Source organism: Anolis carolinensis, chromosome 4 (genome assembly GCF_035594765.1).
Source record: "Anolis carolinensis isolate JA03-04 chromosome 4, rAnoCar3.1.pri, whole genome shotgun sequence".
Taxonomy (NCBI): Eukaryota; Metazoa; Chordata; class Lepidosauria; order Squamata; family Dactyloidae; genus Anolis; species Anolis carolinensis.
The window spans coordinates 21,449,885-21,461,418 of record NC_085844.1 but is presented as its reverse complement, the minus strand read 5'-3'; positions in this window follow the sequence as shown (position 1 = coordinate 21,461,418).

The following is an 11,534-nucleotide window of genomic DNA, read 5'->3' as shown; positions in this document are numbered from 1 at the left end:
GTTGGAGCTTTGGGTGTCTTTACTGCATCAGTATGCAAAAGAATCCTACTGAATCATAGAACCAGGGAGTTGAAAAAGACATCAAGGACCATCCAATCTAACCCCCTGCAAAACAGAAAAACATAGTCAAAGCATTCCCAACAAATGGCCATCTATCCTCTGTAAAAAAAAAAAAAAGAGAGAGAGAGAGAGAGGGAGAGAGAGAGAGAGAGAGAGAAGGAGAGTCCATCACACTCCAAGGTAGGATTTTACACTGCTGAAGATCTCTTACCTTCAGGAAGTTCTTCCTAATGTTTAGGAGGAATCTTTATCCTGAAGTTTGAATTCATTGCTCCATGTCTTGGTCTTTAGAGCAGCAAAACAAAAAACAACAAAAACAAAAAAAAAAACAAGCTTGCTTCCTCCTCAATGTGACATCCTTTCAAACATGGCTGTCATGTCCGCTCAAAGCCTTCTATTCTCCAAGCTAAACATACCCAGCCCCTGTAGCTGTTTCTCATATAGCTTGGCTTTCAAATCAAAACACTCTCCTTTTGAATAGCTTTGATCATCAGGAAGGTCTTCCTAATATTTAGGTCAAGGTCCCATAAGATCCCTTTGCATACTCAGTCCAAACGAATGTGCCTATATTTTTAGGTTTATTGTATTGTAGACTAGTGTTTAAACTTATGGATCATGGATTGTCATACTCAATCTGTTCCTGGATTATGGCCTTCTTGTCTGGATGTTCCCAGAGAGTTTATTTATTTATTTATTTATTTATTATTTCCCATACTTATATCCAGCCCTTCTCACCCTGGAAGGTTAGGGAATCATACCTCTTCAGCTGTCATTCTCAACACTGGGACGCCACAGGGCTGTGTGTTGAGTCCTCTGCTTTACACTTTGTACACATATGATTGCACCCCCAGCCACCATAGTAATATCATTACCAAATCCATGGATGATACAACAGTGGTGGGGCTTATCTGTGAAGAGAATGAGTCTGCCTATCAGGATGAGGTGGATTGGCTGCTCTCGTTATAGGGACAATAATCTCATTCTTAACATCAATAAGACCAAAAGCTCATAGTGGACTACAGAAAGAACAGACGAGAAATCCAGCCCTTGGTCATAAATTGAGACCAAGTGGAGCCGGTGGCCAGTTTTAAGTTCCTGATCACTGTTAAGGAGGATCTGACCTGGGGCACTCATACAGCAGCATTGGTTAAGAGGACCCAACAGAAATTATACTATCTGAGACATCTAAGTAACCAACAACTGAAGGAAAAACTACTGGTTACTTTCTACCACTGTGCTGTAGTGAGCATCTGTGCATGGTTTGGTAACTGCACAGTGGCAGATAGGAAGCTGCTCCAAAGGGTTACTACTACTAAACAGAGAATTACTAGTGACCTCTCCTCTGTTTTGAAGAACTTTATAAGTCCCACAGCCTTAAGAAAGCCCAGGGCATTCTTAAGTATTCATCTCACCCAGCATATTTTTTTTAAAAAATTATCATCTAGCAGATGGTACAGGATGACAAGGACTAACACGCTGAGAGATAGTTTTTATCTAGAGCTGTAACTATAGTGAACGCCATGGTTTCACATTGATGTGTCATTGGGGGTTGTGCGGTGGTGGTTGGAGTATGGAGGGATGGACATGTTTTTGTGATGTGTGCTGGAGCAAGCATTTAATCTTGCTGTACAATAAAGTTATTATATTCTATTTAAAATATATTTGAACATTGCTATGGTATCAGCAATGATGCACTCTGGCTTAAAATCATATAAATGAATAAATAACTCAATAGTAGGATTTTTTTTCCTGCTCACTTACTTTTTAATTCTTTGTTCATGTCATGTGTCCCTTTTTGCACCAGAGTTGGTTTCAAATGGTTAGTGATGCTGAGAATTTACCATGGCCCTTGTATCAGCAAAGGATCGACTATCCCACAGTGCCACCATTTTGACTTTGGAAGGAGCACTCAAGAATAAAAAAGAAGAGCAGTGCAACAGAGTGTACATCTTGGATACATGTATCATTTGGCCATCAAAAGCAACCATAACATAGAAAACATATGTTAAAAAAAGAATCAGTTATAGTTGGACTGCCAATCTTTCTGCATGCAGTTGTGCAACTAATATAATATCCCTATGTGTATACCAATTCCCATAGAAGAAGGAGACATGTTTCAAGAAGTTACAGTATTAGTGCCAGTGCAAGTGATAGATGATTGACAGACAGACAGACAGACAGACAGACAGACAGATAGATAGTTGTTCTCAACCTGTGGATCCCCAAATGTTTTGGCCTTCAACTCCCAGAAATCCTAACAGCTGGTAAAAAGGGCTGGGATTTCTGGGAGTTGTAGGCCAAAACACTTGGGGACCCACAGGTTGAGAACCACTGCTCTAGAATAGATCCATTGAATCAATGGGATTTATTGATTTATTGACCATTCCACAGTTGATTCACAGAATCATAGAACAGAATGATAGACTCATAGAACCAAGATGGAGATTCCACCACACTCCAAGGCTGCATATTCCTTTGTCTAAAAGGTTTTACCACCAGGAAGTTTTTCCTAATCTTTAGGTAGAATTTTTTTCTTGCACCTGTGTTTTAATCTCTGGAACAATAGAATTATTTTACTTAGGGGAAACTGACATAATTCAGCCCAGTGTCTCTGTGAAGGAGGATAGTATACTTTCACCCCTTCCTTTCTTGTTTTTTCCTTTAGTCAGCCTATTATTTCCTAAAACTCTTGCCCACCTTTTATACATCCTAATAACCTTGTAAACACATTTAATAAGTCAAGCTTGAGTGCACTATGATTTCAACCTTTCCCTCTCTTTGCTCATGAGGTGGATTTTCAGGCTGACTGCCCTCACCTGTTCCTATTGTGATCTTTCTACATAATTTGGCAAAAATGAGAAGCAGCACTTATTATGGTTACGTATAAATTGCAACTCTTGGGCATCCAGATACAGCAGCCTTCTGACATATAGATGAGCTATTTTTATATAAATGGCTGCCAATATTCAATTTTCACTCCCTTTCTAACATGTTATCATTCTTCTGGTCTATTCCCAGAGATTTTACCAAAGCTAATTGCCCAGTGCCATTATCTTTTCTTTCTGAATATTATGTGTCACCTGTAAGATCTGCTCTGAAGCGCCTTCCCTTCTAAGAAATAAAGACCTAGTTTCTTTAACAGCTTAGAAGAACTCTGATTCCCTGATACATTTAGGCTGCCCTTTGTAACCATTATTCTCTTTCTATACAGTATTTTTAAATTATTGTGAAATTATTGCAGACTATCAAATGCAGTCTTAGCAAGAATTATTATAATAGAAGATTTCTTTATGAACTCTGTATGTATCTTACTACTAATTTTGATGACATTACTTCTTAACCATGGAAATTTTACACAAAGCTCAAAAACTCTGTTATGCTGCTTGGCTTTTGAATGTAGGCAAGATGGTGGATTATTATTTTCTTCTCTATCTATGTCTTTTCTGGCACTCCAGGCTGCATATACTTCTGGACATTGAGCACCACAAGAGAACCCAACATAAGGTGCACTTACAGTATAGAATTAGTAGTTTGACACTAATTGCCATAGCTCAATGTTACAGAATCATTGGGGTTGTAATTTTACAAGGTCTTTTCTCTCTTAAATAGTTTTAGAGCATCACCAAATTACAGCTCCCATGATCTCATAACATTGAAGCATGGCAGTTGGAGTGATGTCAAATTGCTTTAATTCTACAGTGTAGATGCACCCGAAGCTATGTGGAACAATCTGCAACATATGGCAGGTAAATCTACACTGCCCACTTAAGTCAGTTTCTAACTGGTATTGATGAAAGTAGTTTTACAGTTGAGACAATTACAAAGTAAATCCTGGAATCATTTTGAGGTCCAGATGGTGATTACGAAAATCGCAGACCACTGATGCACTTTAAAGGTTTTATTTTGAACATTTTTGGGGACATTCATTATCTAGCTTCCAAATGTATTAACTGGCCAGCGTAGATGAGGCCACAGTTCCCCATAAGCCTCAAAAACCTAGTTGACAGATAGGGAAATTCTTGTCGGTGGCTTCTTTGAGTTGCTCAAGCATTACAATGGATTCATCCCAATGGTTGTAATATTTCCAGAATAGGTAATATGATATTTCTGCAGAGCTAGAGCAGATAAGATTGATTTGTGATCTTTTTACATATCTCCCACTTAGACTGGTCTCTTTTAAAAGTGAGTGGCACTTGCAATAAAATACTGTACAGTTTTTGTTTATGGTTCCAGTAAGCCAGCCATTTCATTATCCAGGATTCTTCATCCCATTGTCCCACATTTCTCTGCCTCTCTGTTCCTTTCTTCAGTACTCAGTTGGCATTCTATGCCTGTTGAGCACACTCATAGCTGGTGCTGCCTTGGCCAGATAAGGACTGATGTTCAAAGAATGTGTTTGTTATTAGGATATACTTCTTTGGGGAACTGAAAGAGCAGATGAGTCTGCATTTGAAAAGCTTGCTCACCACCACCTGGCACCATTCTAAACCAAACATCTCTACCAGGAAGAATACACTGGTGCATCTCCAGCTGCCCAATTAGCATAGCACAGGCTGGCATGCCGAGGATGACATTTCTGCTGAAATTCCCTTAGCAACATCATTATTAAAGATAGAGAAATCTTCATATATTTTGCATCTGTTCATACTGTGTTGGAGTGGCTGCAATTTACTTCGAACGAGGTTACGTCGGACTGGCAACCTGCCAGACAAAAACAATTTTCTGTCTTTTACACAGTCATAATTTATAGAAATCATCATATGTGGTTTATTTTTTAAAGATATGAATGACTTTGAAATTCCATCCATTTTACTGAAGGAGAGTTATCCTCCTGTTAACAGGACAGATAGAGGAAATCCTTCAAAAGTTAACATTTCATTCCTTCTTTCGTTTTATTGAAGTTTTTGAACTGTTTTTATAATATGCACTGGTTTAAATGTATGAGATACGTGGATAGTGATGATTATCGTGATGATGATGATAATGATAATAGCAATAATGGCTGCTACGGAGACATGAGCTCTACCTCCTCTATATTAAATCAGTATAATTTAATAATTTAATTAGTCTTCTCCATGCAAGAAGTAATAACACCCCTGGGCCATATATAGGTGAACATAAGTAGACGTAGGTATTTAAAGGATGAACAATTCTTCCTGTATCTACACTGCAAGATGAATACGTTTGATGTCACTTTAGCTGCCATGGCTCCGTGCTATAGAACTGTGGGAGTTGTAGGTTTTCAAGGCCTTTAGCCTTTTCTGCCAAAAAGTGCTGGTGTCTCACCAAACTAAACTCCCATAATTCCATAGCAATGCACCATATCTGTTAAAGTAGTGTCAAACTGCATTAATTGTACAATATAGATTCACTCTATATCATTGGATACAGTTCAGGGTTTAATTTTGTCATCAATGTTATTGCCTTTTGGATTTCTGGAATACTTGTACCTTTTGCTTGTTGCAGCGATTCGTAGGAGAAGATTTTTCTAGATAAGTTGTACTGCAGTAAACCACAATAGTATCAATATGCTTGATCCTTGGATGTATTACTGCTACACCAATACAACAAAAGGAATCCCACATTAATCTTTTCAAGTTAATTTGCATAAGAACGGGCATTTATTTTCTGTGAGACTTTATACTTCTGCATTGAAATATTATTTTCCACACAAAAATACTTTTTTTCCCTGGATTTGGTGATTTGCCTAGGGTAAAGGGCCCCTGGTGGCACAGTGTGTTAAAGCCCTGAGCTGCTGAACTTGCGGACCAAAAGGTCCCAGGTTCAAATCCTGGGAGCAGAATGAGCGCCCGCTGTTAGCCCCAGATCCTGCCAACCTAGCAGTTCAAAAACATGCAAATGCGAGAGATCAATGGGTACCGCTCCAACGGGAAGGTAACGGCGCTCCATGCAGTCATGACAGCCACATGACATTGGAGGTGTCTATGGACAACGCTGGCTCTTCGGCTTAGAAATGGAGATTAACACCAACCCCCAGAGTCGGTCACGACTGGACTTAACGTCAGGGAAAACCTTTACCTTTACTAAAGAGGAGATAGTCATGGGGGTTGATATTTAGTCCTCATCAGATCTGCTTTTTGTTGCTCCTCCCCAGTTACTTGATGGTTCCCCAGATCAGGTCAAATAAATGGCCCTTTATTCATTGATATTTCTGTGTCCGGTGTTGTTATTTCATGGTCGTGCTTCAGTGGATCTGATGCTCCCTCTCTTCTGTGCTTCACAGGACTATATAATAAAACCATTGCGCTAATTAGCCAGAGTCACATGTGGTTTGTCATGATATGGCCAGGCTAGAATGTGGGTAGAAATGTTATCTATCAACATTGAACATTCATTAGTAATAAAATGTGTTTTCAAAGGTGATCACCTCATGTGTCCATAAACTGTCCCAAATTAATCAACAGCCCGGGATCACCCTGGAGTAAAGAAATGTTATGAAATGTTACTCAGCCAAGATAACATTTTCTGTGTTGTGTAACAACTCCACACATTGTGAGGGAGAGAAACCTATCCATCCCTTCCAACCGGATACATTTAGTGCTACTAAAGAAACAGAACAAATGGCACTACTTTAGATGGCCTGTTGATCCTTTGTAGCTTTATTCTAAGACAGATCTTTTCCTTCCAATTGAAGACTGTCAGTCCTGCTGCCCTCTCTCTGTGCCACATCTGACAATTTCCTTCATGATAATTAGAAGCTGTCAAAACCTGAATGGCATAGTACCTCTTAGAAACTTTGAAACCTGATCTGATGCTCTGGGGTGGGAGACTGTGAAGTACAGCTTTGATGTAACATTTTGTGCTCTTGGGCTGGGTGCTGGGGTTGCTTCTGAAAATAATGTGCCATCTTCAGTACAATTTTCATACATGGATAATCTTTTGAGCTGGATTTGCTGGAGAGGTGTCACTATCCATGCACATTTCATGAATTTCTCTGTTGGTGCAGAATTGTGCACTGGCAAGGAAGCTACTTTTGGTAAATGTCACTGTGAGTGCCAATGTGAACCTAGGTAAAGGTAAAGGTTTTCCCCTGACGTTAAGTCCAGTCGTGACCAACTCTGGGGGTTGGTGCTCATCTCCATTTCTAAGCCAAAGAGCTGGCGTTGTCCGTAGACACCTCCAAGGTCATGTGGCCGGCATGACTGCATGGAGCGCCGTTACCTTCCCGCCGGAGCGGTACCTACTCACATTTGCATATTTTCGAACTGCTAACCTGTCTACTCTGAAATAAGACTGCAATCTGATACCTAGTTATCAGAGAATTAATATCTCTGAACTCAGTGAACTTTTCTCCATATGTGTGTATACAGTTTTACCTTTAACTTGTTTGATATATTTTAGTCTCTTCAAATTATTTTAAAATATTTTTAAAATAATCTGTTTAAAGCAAGAAATCAATATTTCAACAAATAAATAAATGACCTCCAATCTGTTGACTGACTGAGGGGAATAACCAATCTGGACTATGTATGGGGCTTGTCCTCTGAAGCCAAAGTCCGTTACAAAAGATAAAAAATAATTTTAAGTTTTACCTGATTTTCAAGAAAATGAAGTTAAGATCAAACCTACCTTAGAAAAGAGCTTTAGTCAGGTAGTGGCTGATGGCTTCCACATCAAGGGGGTTGGTGAATATACAATGACTTTTATTTTGTAATATCCAAGAAAGTATCCAAGGTGCTAAATCTAATCAGGGGATATTTTTCAATATCTGGGAGAGCTTTCTTAAAATCTAGATTAAAATGGAAATTTAATTAACCATCCTACTGACATAAAAACCAATATACATAACTGCAATAGTCTTTTGGAATGTTCCTTGCAAAGAGCTGATCCCGATTTGCTCTTCTCTCCACTTTTCAAGGAAAGGAAAGTTAGAGGAAAGAGAGCTGGCAACCCAGCTAAAACTGTAGAATCAGTTCTTCTATGCTCCACCAAGTCTCTTTCTTTATTGTTGCCTTCTCCAGAGTCAAAGACCTTCAGCTTTTTTTGCATATTAAAACTGATTCTCTTTCTATAAGGTTGATGCACATTTCCCCATTAGCCCTAGTCTTTTTACGTCCCAATCAAAGACTAGAAATGAGGAAATTAAAATTACAATAGTTTAATTCTGCAGACGAACTAAGGGGTAAACTTGTGCATGGATTGTTTTCAGCTTCTTCGGATGCCCTTAATGGCAAGGGCTCCACGACCGTGTTTTTTTTTTTTTTTTTTACAGAGCCAGACCATGTGGCTGCAGTCGTGGCTCCTTCTGCTCTATTGAGAGCACACGCCATGCATAGAGGCTGCTGTGAGCTCGCACAGGGTTTCCCTGTGAGCCCTGCTTGTTGGGCCAATCAGAATAGAAGAAACAGCCATGACATGTCTTACGCAAGCTGTGTCTATTTAATGGGGCAAGTGCCTCCATTAATCAGTTGTGTCCTGGCTCTACAGAGAGCTGCTTCAGTCTGATTGTTTTGCTGCCACTCAGCTTTAGCTTTTGGCTTGGCTTCTCTCTGGCATTGAATGTTTTTGATTTTCCTTTATTTTCCTTTATTTTTTGGATTGTTTATTTAGTGGGACTGGGAGTTGGAAAGTGTGGATGGGTGTGCGACGTTTGTGGGTGTGCTCTTCTTTTATGGTGGCTCTGAGCTTTGAGTCACCCTTTAGCCTCTACTAAAGCCTTTAGCTTCTTCTCTTATCTCGCCTCCTTTCTCTCTTTCATCAAAGTAGTACTTTTATAATATTATTGTTATTAATAATAATAGGAAATCCAGCAATCAGCAAAGCCTCATTCTCAGAAAAACTACCTACTACCTACCTACCTAAACTTACCCCCAATACCTAATAATTTCTGGATCATACAGAAGTGTTTTTCTAATAAGGGAACATGCTGCTTATGATCGTGGGCTGCTAGCCTCTTCCAGTAGGTTGTGAAAACATGAAATGCAAATTGCAAAAGCTTAGAAAGAAGTTGCTGCTGGGTTTTTTATTAGTAAAGAAAGTGTAATAGTAAGCTGTGTGATGTGAAAATGCATCTTTGACATTGGCAGGAAGGAATTGTGCCCTGCTGCTGCACCTGGAGAAGCTACAGGACAGGACAAGTGGGGATACCTTTTTGGGAAAGAAAGAAAATAAATTTCTAAAAATTGGGGGATTGTCAAAACTTTATGAAACTTGGTGGGCCAGCAGTGGTAGATATGTCCTCCAAGTGTGGCCATTTTCATCCTGATAGCCTTTAAAATAACAGGAAGGGGATCCCATGAACCCCTCCATTGCCGTCAATGGGCCGGATCGAGCCACATTTTCTGACTGTGGATCAGAAATGGCTATTCAGGCACTCGGCCATTTTTGGGAGGGTTGCAAAAATAGATCCATGGGTCCCCCGCAATCCAGAAAGCAGAAATGGCTTGAGGTTTAGCCAAAATGCACAAGCCTATTATGTGTTAGTTTATAATCAAGTCAAGCCAAGCAAACATCAAGAAAGTGCCACATTTGACTGTTTCTGCATTGTGGGTTTAATATTATCAGATTGACACACACACACACACACACATGAAATCAAACTTCCTTTCCCCACTCTTTCCTGTCTGTAATTTTCCCTCTCACTTTTTCTCTCTCAGCTCTATTCTTCAGCATCTCTCTTTGTAAACAATTATTGTGTTCTGAAAACAATCTTGTTTTGGAAAACATTTCCTGCACATGTTTCTCTCCTCCCATCTTCTGTCTGGTCAATCTGATCTTCTACCTCTCACCCAAATTTCTCATTGTGACAATGCTTAGCAACACTATCTATCCCAAATTCCTTCACTCTTTCTTCTTCTCACTCCCTTTAACTCTTTTTAGTCCATTCTTAAACCTTTTCTTTGTGAAATCCACCTTACATTTCCTGGTCCCTACAATGTCTTTTGAACAGGGGTAAGGAAACTGGGTATATGAAAATTGTATTACTATAGTGACAAGATTTTAAGTGCAGTTTGTTATGATGTAACATTGGTCCTCAAAAAACCAAGGAGCAGTGGCTCCAATGTGATTTCATATCAGCAAGTATGATGCCAATGCTCTGTAATATACCATTAAAGTCATGTAACATAAAGATTCATACTCTGTATTGTTTCTGTTCTAGTTTTCTAGGACTATTCCTTATTGGGCGTACTTCCATTAGTATATTAAAATACACCTATATAGAAAGAAACCTCTGCCACTCTACTCTCTCAGATGTGAAACAAACAGGCAAAGTTCAATGTGATTGTCCTTCAAAAAAAAAACATGCAAGTTCAGAATTATAATAAATATTTAGATAGCAAACATAGGAAAGAGCCCTATAACCTCATTTTGAAACAATTTCCAGAGGGAAATTGCCTTTATTTAAAGCTTTTTAAACAACTCCTGCTTTCTAAAACTAAACATATTTTTTCAGTTCTGCAGTTTTTCTACATTTCAGAAAATGCCAAACAAGTCCAAAATGTATGAAATCTGATCCCAGAAGTTCATTGCAGAGAATGAACTGCAATGAGCTCTGCCCTCACGCATCACACCAATGTCCATGGGATCTCACATGCTTTCTACAACAACAGCTAACTGAAGAACTCTAAGAACCCATTAGGAAGATTTGAAAAGGATAACTTCTCTTTCTATCTATTTCTCGCTTTTTCTTCTTTGTCCCTAACGCCTGGTAAACTTCTTGTGATTAATTAGTGCTCACAGTTTAATCAAATCAGTTCTCCGTGTTTGGGCCAGTAATTCAATTCTCAGTGGGCATGTTTCCCTATAAATCTGGTAATCACTTCCTCAAAATAATGCCGTAATCAACATTTTGTGAGGTATGGCAAATGATTCTAACAGACGGCAACAACGACACCAAGTCTGCACATCAGCAAGAAGTACTTTCCTCTGGAGACACTGGAACTTGCTTCTGGTGACTGTTGATCAATACATTTCTGTTCCACAGTGAACCATTGTTCTAGTCTTTATATCTTTCTAGGCCACAGTATTCAGATTATTATAGGATAGTTTTCTGATTGCTCTGAAGATGTGTAGACAAAAAAGTTTTATGGTGACCAGACTGTCTGCTTAAAGTTCTTTAATTTTCAGTGCAGAGCACATAATTTGCTAGAAAAATTCTAGGTAGCAGAACTACTTTAGAGAAGGTGGGCTGCTTTCCCTCCTCTCCTAAAGGAAGAAGACAATGTGGGTATATATACAGTAGAGTCTCACTTATCCAACACTCGCGTATCCTACGTTCTGGATTATCCAACACATTTTTGTAGTCAATGTTTTCAATACATCGTGATATTTTGGTGCTAAATTCGTAAATACGGTAATTACTACATAGCATTACTGCATATTGAACTACTTTTTTGTCAAATTTGTTGTATAACATGATGTTTTGGTGCTTAATTTGTAAAATCATAACCTAATTTGATGTTTAATAGGCTTTTCCTTAAACTCTCCTTATTATCCAACATATTTGCTTATCC